The following is a 10092-nucleotide window of genomic DNA, read 5'->3' as shown; positions in this document are numbered from 1 at the left end:
AAACAATGAATTTGACCAACACAGATATACAGACGAGAACACAACATAATTTACAAAATTTACCATAAATTAAAACCTTGTTCTATATAGTAAGCACCTGGCTCTCAACTTGCACATGAAAATCACTTTACATAGTAATTCATTACAACGATGAGTTTTCTTGCCAGGGATAAAATATTGATAAATTCCATAGCAATATTTTAAGGCTATTGATAAACTTTGTATGTAAAAATAACATTAACTGCCTAAATTTTGCATATACGGTTACTGTGCTTGAACTTTGCATTTAGAAAATTCATTCCCTCATTGGTTTGGAAAGTAAATTAAAAATATCAATAGTTTCATTATGCACAATTTGCAAGGTTAGAGCTGGACGTTAATGCCAAAGTTAGTTCAAAACAATCCGTAGAAACAAAATAACAAAGAGTTAGAAACATCTTAATGTCTTCAAAGTTGTTATTGGCATGCTTTACCTCTTGCATATTCATATGCTACATTTACTGATGACGTCATCTCTACGTCAGCGCCATCGTACCCCTCCACTCAAGTACTGCGTCCTGATACCAGTCCTGATACCAGAGGTTAATGCACCGTTGTTGGGGAACCATCGCCTCCCACCCGGTTCAAATAACATGGTTATTTATTGTTTTGCCGTAACATTGCGTAACCTGTTGTATTCCTATTGTTACTACGTTCTGTGTATCCATTCAAGTTTTGACTGAAATTGTTTAAGTCTTTAGTGACTTTCTTTTCATCTAATTATCTCATCACTTCTACTCCGGAATGGACTCACCTTTTTCCATACCATATCTGACATCCATCCAGTGAATTGAAGTGAAACCGAAGAGAAGAAGTTAGTGTTATTACAATATCCATAATCCGTCTCAAACTGATATGGCCTTTTCCAGTCTCCAATCCCGATTTAAGAAAGTTGTAAGGTCTTCCATCACTTCCCCTCCATGCTCCACAAACGAAACGAAGTTTGGTTCCAGCCAGAAACAAATCTTGAACCTGCTGACTCAATTTTCTTTTTTTCTTTTAAGACTGTTTTTGTCAGGTGATCCACGATATAGTACTCCTTGTTGGCGAGAGTTCTTCTTGCCTTCCTCAAAATATTAATTTTGTCTTGGTAAGAAGACACTTTTAGAAATATATCTTTTCTCTACCTTCCACGAGTCTGAAGTCTCTATGGACTCTCTCTATCTTACAAGCCTGGATTCCGGTCTCCTTGAAAACGTTTTGCGCAATTTAAATGCAATTCTCACCTTCTGCTGATTTAACGTTGACAATTGTTTTTCGGCGAGAAAATATTTCTTGCTGATTTAGCATCGTATCGTGGAGCGTTTTTTCTTCTTCTAGTTTAGCGACTTTTTTTTTTGTTGAGTTTAGTAGCTCTCTTTGAGAAATTTGTTCTCACTTCTCAATTCTCCAATAGATTTCGTCAGGCGGTCTATTGCTTCTCCAAACTCGTTTTTTATCTTCTAAAATTCCTTAGATATTTTCAACATAACTTAATCCATCATCCTTGTGAAGCTTTCGGACATGGTTCTAGTGTCGTAGTTCGTTTCAGAATCTGATACCAGGTCTAGATTGCGTTGTGTCGAGGAGGTTCCTGTTAGGCTGGAGGATAGGTTCGATTGGGATGCAAGCGTGATCCATTTTTCTTTCCAAAACTGCCAAGTGTCTGCCTCTTTTCTTCATGTTATTCGCAATAATGTTAGCAAGTATAATTGCTTTCTTTTGTAATTCTTTTTGTAACTTTGGTGGAAGATTTGTATCTTTAAAGCCGATATCTAGAGCCCCACGAGAAAAGACGTTCTTACTCCGTCATGTCAGGCTCGTCCAAAATATATAGAATAAATAAAATTAATGCCGGTCTTAAATACAATGAATACCGACATTAAATAGAATTAATACCGGGATTAAATAGATAGACCATCTTTGTTTAGTCCGCTATAGTGTAATATGCAATGTTATTGACAAGCTTCCTTGCGTTTTTCCAGCTCTTGTGCGAGGCGTGAAACTTCACCCCGTTATTTCATCCAGAGACACACTGATGCGACATTATAATCGTCTTCATTAAGGAGGTTTCCAAGTTTTGAATAATGTAATGCTCTTCAAAGATTAACAAAACGGTTCAAAGCATTACCAACTGGTAAAACTTGGGATTGGGAGTCAACATTTTTCAATAACCTACAAAGTATCGTTCGCTTCTCGACGAAAATCATGCAGAAATTGGTCTTTGTCTGTCATGCGTGCCATTGCGTTGCAGAAATATATGTTGCAAGAGGGGTTAAAGGAATTGTCTGGTGGAAGATTTTGATTGTAGTTGATCCTTGTAGTTCTTATTTTTTCTTTCTAACCATGTGAAAATTGTCCCCATTCGACGTTTTCTTCTTGTAGAAATCTGGTTTTCAAATTCACCAGTTTCTCATTAAAAGCACTGTTTGCTCGAACGCATCAATTTTATGATTGACGTAGTGAAGCAAATAGGCAAAACGAGCGACTTGAAGTTAGCACTCCTATTTCCGCACTCTCGTGTGTACATGCACAGGTGATTGCCTATTATATATTACGTACATATCGCGAACGTATACAGCCTAGCATACCCAGTTAGGATACGTTGCACATAATACACTCTCACACTCAAACCACCGTTCATAAACTGTTCTTCGAAATCGCTGAAACAAAATTCACGGAACAACTTTACAGTAAAATGAAACTTAAAAAGTATTCGGAACAACAAAAGATGAAAGTTGGCGGAATCGATGTCAGAGCAGAATGTAGTACCGAGAAGCGTAGGCTTCGCAGAACTGTCCGATTGTGTAGCCTACATGCAAACATTCTTCGCATTGGAGCTGAACATCGCAATGTAAACATGTCTGCTTTTCAAACTTATCTTGTGTTACACAAAGACCACGAAACCACCGATATACTACATATATTTATAAGAAATTTCACCGAAAATCAAGGAAGAAATTAATCTGTATACAAACGCGGTTTTTGTTATGATTACTGCAGGTACTGTGGGTTATGTCGCAATCTGCATTTGCGAAGATGACGTCACGTTCGTTACTGTTCAAATCATATTTGAAATGTCTATCCTTAACGATTAAAAAATCGTTTCTATGTCAAACGCAACATTAGCGTTCTCATACTTTGACAACATGTTTGGAAAGTTACAGTATTTATCGTTTTTGAAGGTAACTTCTTAGGGCTATCAGACAATCCTTTTAACACTTGCTCAGAGCATGACAACAGCTTCAAAATTCGCTAATGTCATTTGTCTATTTAATGCCGGTATTAATTCTATTTAATGCCGGTTTGTTAATTCTATATAATATAGGCATATAAAGCTACATGGTGATTGGCTGAGAAGTCATGCCGGTATTAAATTTTTAATTCGTACGGACATTAAATCAGCAATTATTTCCCATATGGACTAACATAGTCGTGCGAGAGAGAAACGTCAAAAGTTGGCTAAGTTTAAGGAAACTTGGGTTACCAGGAACAGGGTTCAAATTGATCGTATTTTAAAAGAGTAAAGCAGAGGTGCCATACTCCGGGCTAGAGCTAGGTTCGTTTTATAAACGAGAACACGCACGTGCAATGTACACAGCAATTGTAAGCACGGGAATCAAGGGGTAGAGTTTTCTATAATGAGGATATTTTAGCAGTTTTTCATGCGTTTTATAGCAACCTTTATAAAGAGGAGGTTAACGTAGACGGACAATGCCCAGATGAGTTCTTGGACTGCGTCAAAAACGCTTTATGAAAAGAAGAGGGTGAAAGGTTAGAAAGGCCCCTTAGGCTAACTAAGATTAAGAAAGTCCTAGTCTCTATGACCCATGGCAAGTCGATATCCCCAAGAAGCAATGGGCTCCCCGTGAATTTCATGTACTCTCTTTGACTTAGTTGGAAGCATTTGTTTGCAGTGATGTGTTCAAGAGGGGGTATCTCACTGGGTCGCAGAGATCTGCTGTTATAACTTTGTTTTAAAAACAGTGGTGATCCTTTAGTCCCATGGACCAATTAGTCTATTGAATACTGATTATAAGCTTTTAGCGAAGATTTTCTAAGCAAGAATGTCAACCGTTATGTCTAAAATTGTTAATGATTATTAAACGTGTTCTGTGCCTAGCCGTAGCATTCATACTAATTTGGCCACTGTTCGTTATCCATGTGCTCTAATATTGGTGGATCAACACAGGGCGTTTGAAAAAGTCAATTGGGAATGTTTGTTAAATTTTTATTTAAAATGAAATTTGGAAGTACTTTTCGTAAATGCGTCAAACTTATGTACACAATATCAAAAGTCTTGTCAATGTAACGGTCGTGTCACGGATGATATCATCATTCATCAGGGAGTTCGTCAAGGCTGCCCTTTGTCCCCAGCATTGTATGTTTCATGTGGTGAACCGTTAGCCAGATACATTGAGAAGCTAAGTGGTATCCGAGGTCTTTATCTACCCAGATGAAAAGGAAAGTCTGTACAAAAAAATTGCAGTACGCAGACGATGTGACGTGTATCGCAATAAGTCAGACTGATATAATTGAGAATTTTCGGGCGTTTTAGAGGTTCAAGAAGTCTACTGGAGCCTCATTAAATCTAAGTAAGACTGAATGGTTGAGAGGAGGGTGTTTGTAGTATTTGGGAGAAGCAGCTAGATAAACTGAAGTCTAAGATTGAAGCGTGGGACAAACGGTATCTTACTTTGCTTAGAAAGGTGGCGGTCATGAATACTTGTTAATTTCCTCTATTACATTGTTCCGGTTTTATATCCAAGTAGGGACATTGTTGCGAAGGTTAATCAATTATGCTTTAAGTTTTTATCGGGAGGAAGGACCGAATTAGTGGCACGGAAGGTCGTTTCGTTAAACTATAGTTCTGGAGGTTTGGGTTTTGGACCATTTCGAGTTTAAGATGAAAGCCCATGTGAAACCTTGGCTTCCGTTTCTCTGTCACATAGATTTCGACTGGTGTAATCATCTCTTTGCTAAGTACTTGTTGTCTGTTAAGCTTCGACGTTTGCACCCCCATCTGTGGTCCAATTCTGTTCCCAATAGTCATAACACAAAAACATCGTACAGTAGAGCGATTTCAATTGTCCAGTTCCATCACACGATAGACCCTTTGTTTACAGAGCTTTCTAGGAGCAATAAATTGGTTAGTATTGTGGACACTGGCCCGGTTATACCTAGGGTTCAAAGCAATGATCCATCTTGCGACTAGGCTAGTATTTGGAAAATGGTGTTTCTCCCGATTTTATGTAATAATTTAAAAGTTCTAAATTGGAGAATTACCCACGGGGCAATGTTCACGCAGGGAGTTCGACAGAGAAGCTGCACAGGTGGGGAATTGGAGATGGTCTCTCTTCCTATTGCAAGAACCCAGATAATATTCGGCACGTGTTTTGGGAATGTACACACATATCAAGAGCCATATCCTGGGTTCATAAAGTTTTTGAAAGGGTAGTTGTTAGGAATTTGATACTCACTTTTGATGCATTTTTACGTGGGGTTCCAAACACTATAATACATAGGTTAGGCTAACATGGGAAAGACTTGTCTATGTTTTTAGTATCGTTAAAAAGGAGTTTGAATAGAAGGTGTCCACTTTGTTTTGATAAGAGAATTATTGATGAAAAGGAGGTGGACAAAATTGTTAAAAGAGATATACAATAGCGCATTTTAGTACATGGTCAAAAGTTAAATTTATGAAAACCTGGCTTCAAGGTTCGTCGTTCTGGGAAGTACAACTTTATAACCGTATTGTTAGAATATAGATCAACTTATTATTAGCTTGTAAATATAAGTATTGTTTGCATAATCCTTTATTTATTGATTTCTGGTAAACCGAAAAGTCAATAAACCGGAAGAAATTTAACTACAATGTTGGTTAGGCCATAGTATAATATTATGAGAATGCAGCAAATAGGCTAACTATACATAACTTCTGAGTATAGGAAAAGCAAAGAGACGGTCTTCTGGAGGTGATGTTAGTCTCTTTTTCTGCTTGCCATGCGTGAAGATCCAAGCATTTATACCAGTTCAGCTTTATTCTAGATATCTCTGGCATACTCTCGTTAAACGATTTATGAAATTATTCATAAAACTAGCAACACACAGTCTGTATGTTTCTTGTATCTTCGCAGAAGTGATTCATTGATAAACAGTGTGATGACAGTTCTAGAAAATTCGCGCCCATTCTGGCGGGTTCTTGGGACGCAAGTTCATTCTGGGAATTTGCAGGGACCGCGAAGGAAAAAAATACACATTTTACTGTATCCTAACACTAATAGTGTAGACTACCTTTTATTCTCTGCACTGGGTTCTCGTGGGATAACACGCTCGTCATCAGCTCACGGTATACATTCCTCCAAGTCATCTTCATTTTTTTTTGGCTATCTTTCTTAACATTCATTTAGAGCTGTACTCTTAGTGGTTATTGAACATAAATTTAAATGTTAAGTAAATTGATCAAAATGTTTCAACATAATTGTGCTGTTTTGAATCATTTTTCAACTGTTACATCTTTCAAAACTCTTGAGGAGATCAACAATGATGCAGTTAGTATAAAATGTTCTGAATGGTTCAATATAAAAAAAAAAATTATATAAAAAACTTACAATTTCTTCATTAAATTTCTACAATATGCTTACTTTTTAGATATTTTTTCTTTCAAAGAACGAGTTTGATGATGTGGAAACCGTTTAACAAGTTGACAATCCTCCTGTCCCTCTTGTCTGTTAAATCCACCAAGTGACTGCACTCAGAAGTCATTAGTAGTTTCATGTTCAGTTTGGACCTTGCCATATTTCAACTTTCAATACGTTTGTGTCATTCGATAATGCGTCTTAACTGCTGATTAGTAACTGACTTTAGATGTCAAAGGTTCCGGGTGGATAACGTTTGATAACTCAGATGTTATTTATAGAAGTAGGGTCAGTAACTTATTGCAATAGCGACATCGTTTTCCCGAAATGCGGCGTGTCCATATGTGAACAACTGGCATCGAATGTGTACAGCGTATACAAGACATATTTCGTGTCAATACATCGGCAAACGACGGAAAATGAGTATTAACTGCTCGTTGCACTTTCCCAATCGACGAATTAGTCCTACAATAAATGTATATTAAATTTGATTACGGCATGTGGATGTATCAGTATGTTGGATACGGTATTTCACGGGTTCGTTTCGTTTGTTTATTTATCATACTTTTCAGTGAACGAAAGGACAAGAGTAACATAAAATAAGCTATAACTTTAGAACGAAAAGAGGATGTACAAAGAAGCCTATTTGGGCTTGTAGAATGGTATCCTACCTGTTTGCTAACAAGAAGTGGGAAAGAAACTAGATATAGAAAAAGTCAGACCTACCCGCCAGTGCAACACCCCTTTTCTGCCCTGCCCAGCCATGAACAAGACAGGAACACAATACATACCAATGTGCTATCAATTAAAACATAAATAGTATGGTGGCGGAATATTTAAAGCTGGGCTTGAAGAAATAGAGTCTCGACGAAGAGATGGCAATGAAGGAGATATCCAATTGCCTGTGGCACAGTGGTACCGTTTATTCAAAGCCCCATCTTTCTGCAGGATTAATAAAAATTGTGCTTGCAATATATAGTGCTTACAAGTATCCTTGCATTACGCATAACGGAAACCGTTAAAAAAACGTAATTACGGGATGCAACAACCCGGCATACTACATCTAATGCTACTTATTACGCACCGAATGAACTAGAGCTATTTAACGCAGAATACTGATCGATAGATAAAAGATAGATAAATAGTTTCACACAGTTCAGGTCGAATTAATTAATGTCAATAACGTGGCTTATCAAGGCTTATCAAGTTAGCGTAACCTTCCTTAGTACATAGTGCAGAGCTAGGAAGTCATATGACTCACGAATGAATATACAAATATTCTGAGCACCTACAATATCTACGAACAGTTGAAAAAGAAAGTTTGTTGATAAAAATAATACCACACATAGATTATGTTTTGCATGAGATTTCTTCAAATAGTATCGCGCTTAATGTTGCAATCAGCTACTTTGATACTAGCCTAAACTTTTTGCCTAAGATACCGTACTGCTCGTTATAATTTACTATTTCACAGAACTCTCCTCCGAGTTGCGGTCACCATTCTTCCGGAGGCCTGATAGTTCAGCTCAGCGAACAAAATGCCAGGTGCTCGAATGTCTACGTCATAGTATACAACTTGATGTAACGGGAATTTATGTACACCTACTAGGACGATTAAAACAGTTAACACTTATACGTCCTGGTTATTGTGCCAAGTAGTGAACACCTTAACTTAATGCATGGCGTCAGACCGAAAACTTAATACAGAAGATGACAAAGGAGAAGTATTGGAATACAAGTGATTTGACTATCAAGTGGAGTGAGGGTGGATTGCATTGTTTTTCTTGAAGAAATCATTGAAGTTATAAGGTTACCATATCAGGTGTTTTATTGACTGATATGTGAATATTGCAATACATGTATTGATGATATCTTGCATATTGAGGATTTTTAGTGATTTTAATAAGAATAGCAATGTGGTCACGGGGTCCTGAATCCAGTATTCCACTTCTTACAATTAAGCTCAAAAATATTTTGGGTAATGCAACGTTGAAAGTATTTCAATCCATTTTATGATGAATTGTAGTTAACATGGTGACACAAATTCCATTGAGCCGTTTGTGCTGTAAAGAGTCAAAACGGTGTACATTGTGCACCTAGCCTTGTTCGTAACGTAATATGATCTACATGTTAATAGGTAAACCAACCAATGAATTCAGTACTTAGGTAATGCGAAAACATGCCTATCACGTTTTTTTTCTATGCTTGTGAAATGCATAATGTACTATAGAATGAACCGCCACCCCGTGTTACCGTTGTTGGATCCCGTCCAACAAGTATATTTCCCTATTAAAATCGCAAAGCGGAATAATATCTTATATAAGGTCAAATACGGAATTTTTTTCAGTATTTCACAGCTGTAAGCTTAGTGATAATAGCCTTCCGATTGAATCTATTTTTTAGCCAGAATCACACTATATAAACTGGTGAAATGATTAATGATGTTTTCTTGGACGTATGGAATATCATACTGTGATGAAGTTTAAGTTTAAATACCGGATGTACCTGTCTTACGAAAAGAATTATCCATTCCGTAGGAAAATACGCGACAAACTGTCTTTTGTGTTTCATACTTAAAAGGTCAACATTATTCACTCCATATAGGCTAGTAAGTCAGACAATGCCCACCCATGCTCCACATTTAATTAAAACACATTTTTCTGCCACCCATTGGTATTCCTCTTATTCACTGAAACATTTAGCTGTGTAACAAAACAACACTACTTCAGTATTTGATTGATCTATGGGAGTAACCGTTTAAGGTCAGAATCTCCAAGAAAGTATTTGCCAGTGGCGTATTAAGCGGCGGAGGGTGGGGTTGGGGATGTGCCATGCCACAGCTCCTTCCCCCAAAATAAAATGAAATGAAAATAATTATTCCCTATTTTTATAAATCATTGTGTTGGTTTAAGCCAATTAAATTGTTCTTTAAAAATGAATATTTTGAACAAACAAAAGGATAACTTAATTAACATTTATGAAAGAATGAGAAATCCTTAACAAATAATCAGTTCAAAGTTTTGCCAAATCACCCCTTTGCCACCAAGCCACCTTACATTAACAAACAAATTCGCAAGGGGAGATGCGCCAGGACGACATTCCTTTTACGGGGCGACGGAAGGATCCACCGGGTGTCTTTTATTATATAGATACGCTACTGGTTCTCGTTGAAAACTTTTTAGTTATTTTAGCATGCGAATACTGATATTACCTTTAGCATTTATTAAAGCAGAACGGAAAGAAGCCATGGTGGTAATATTTCAGAAGTATGATATAAAATGCGTCAGCCGGCCGATAGAGGATATACGTCATATTGATTATAATAAACATTAATTTGTGAAACCTTTATCCCGCATAGTGTCCTTACTCACCCCAATGCTCATCACATTTTTAGGTTTTTTCCCACTCTGTCATTGAACGTGTTTACACTCCTGAA

The sequence above is a fragment of the Apostichopus japonicus genome, chromosome 6 (genome assembly GCF_037975245.1).
Source record: "Apostichopus japonicus isolate 1M-3 chromosome 6, ASM3797524v1, whole genome shotgun sequence".
Classification (NCBI taxonomy): Eukaryota; Metazoa; Echinodermata; class Holothuroidea; order Aspidochirotida; family Stichopodidae; genus Apostichopus; species Apostichopus japonicus.
This window is presented reverse-complemented; position numbering follows the sequence as displayed.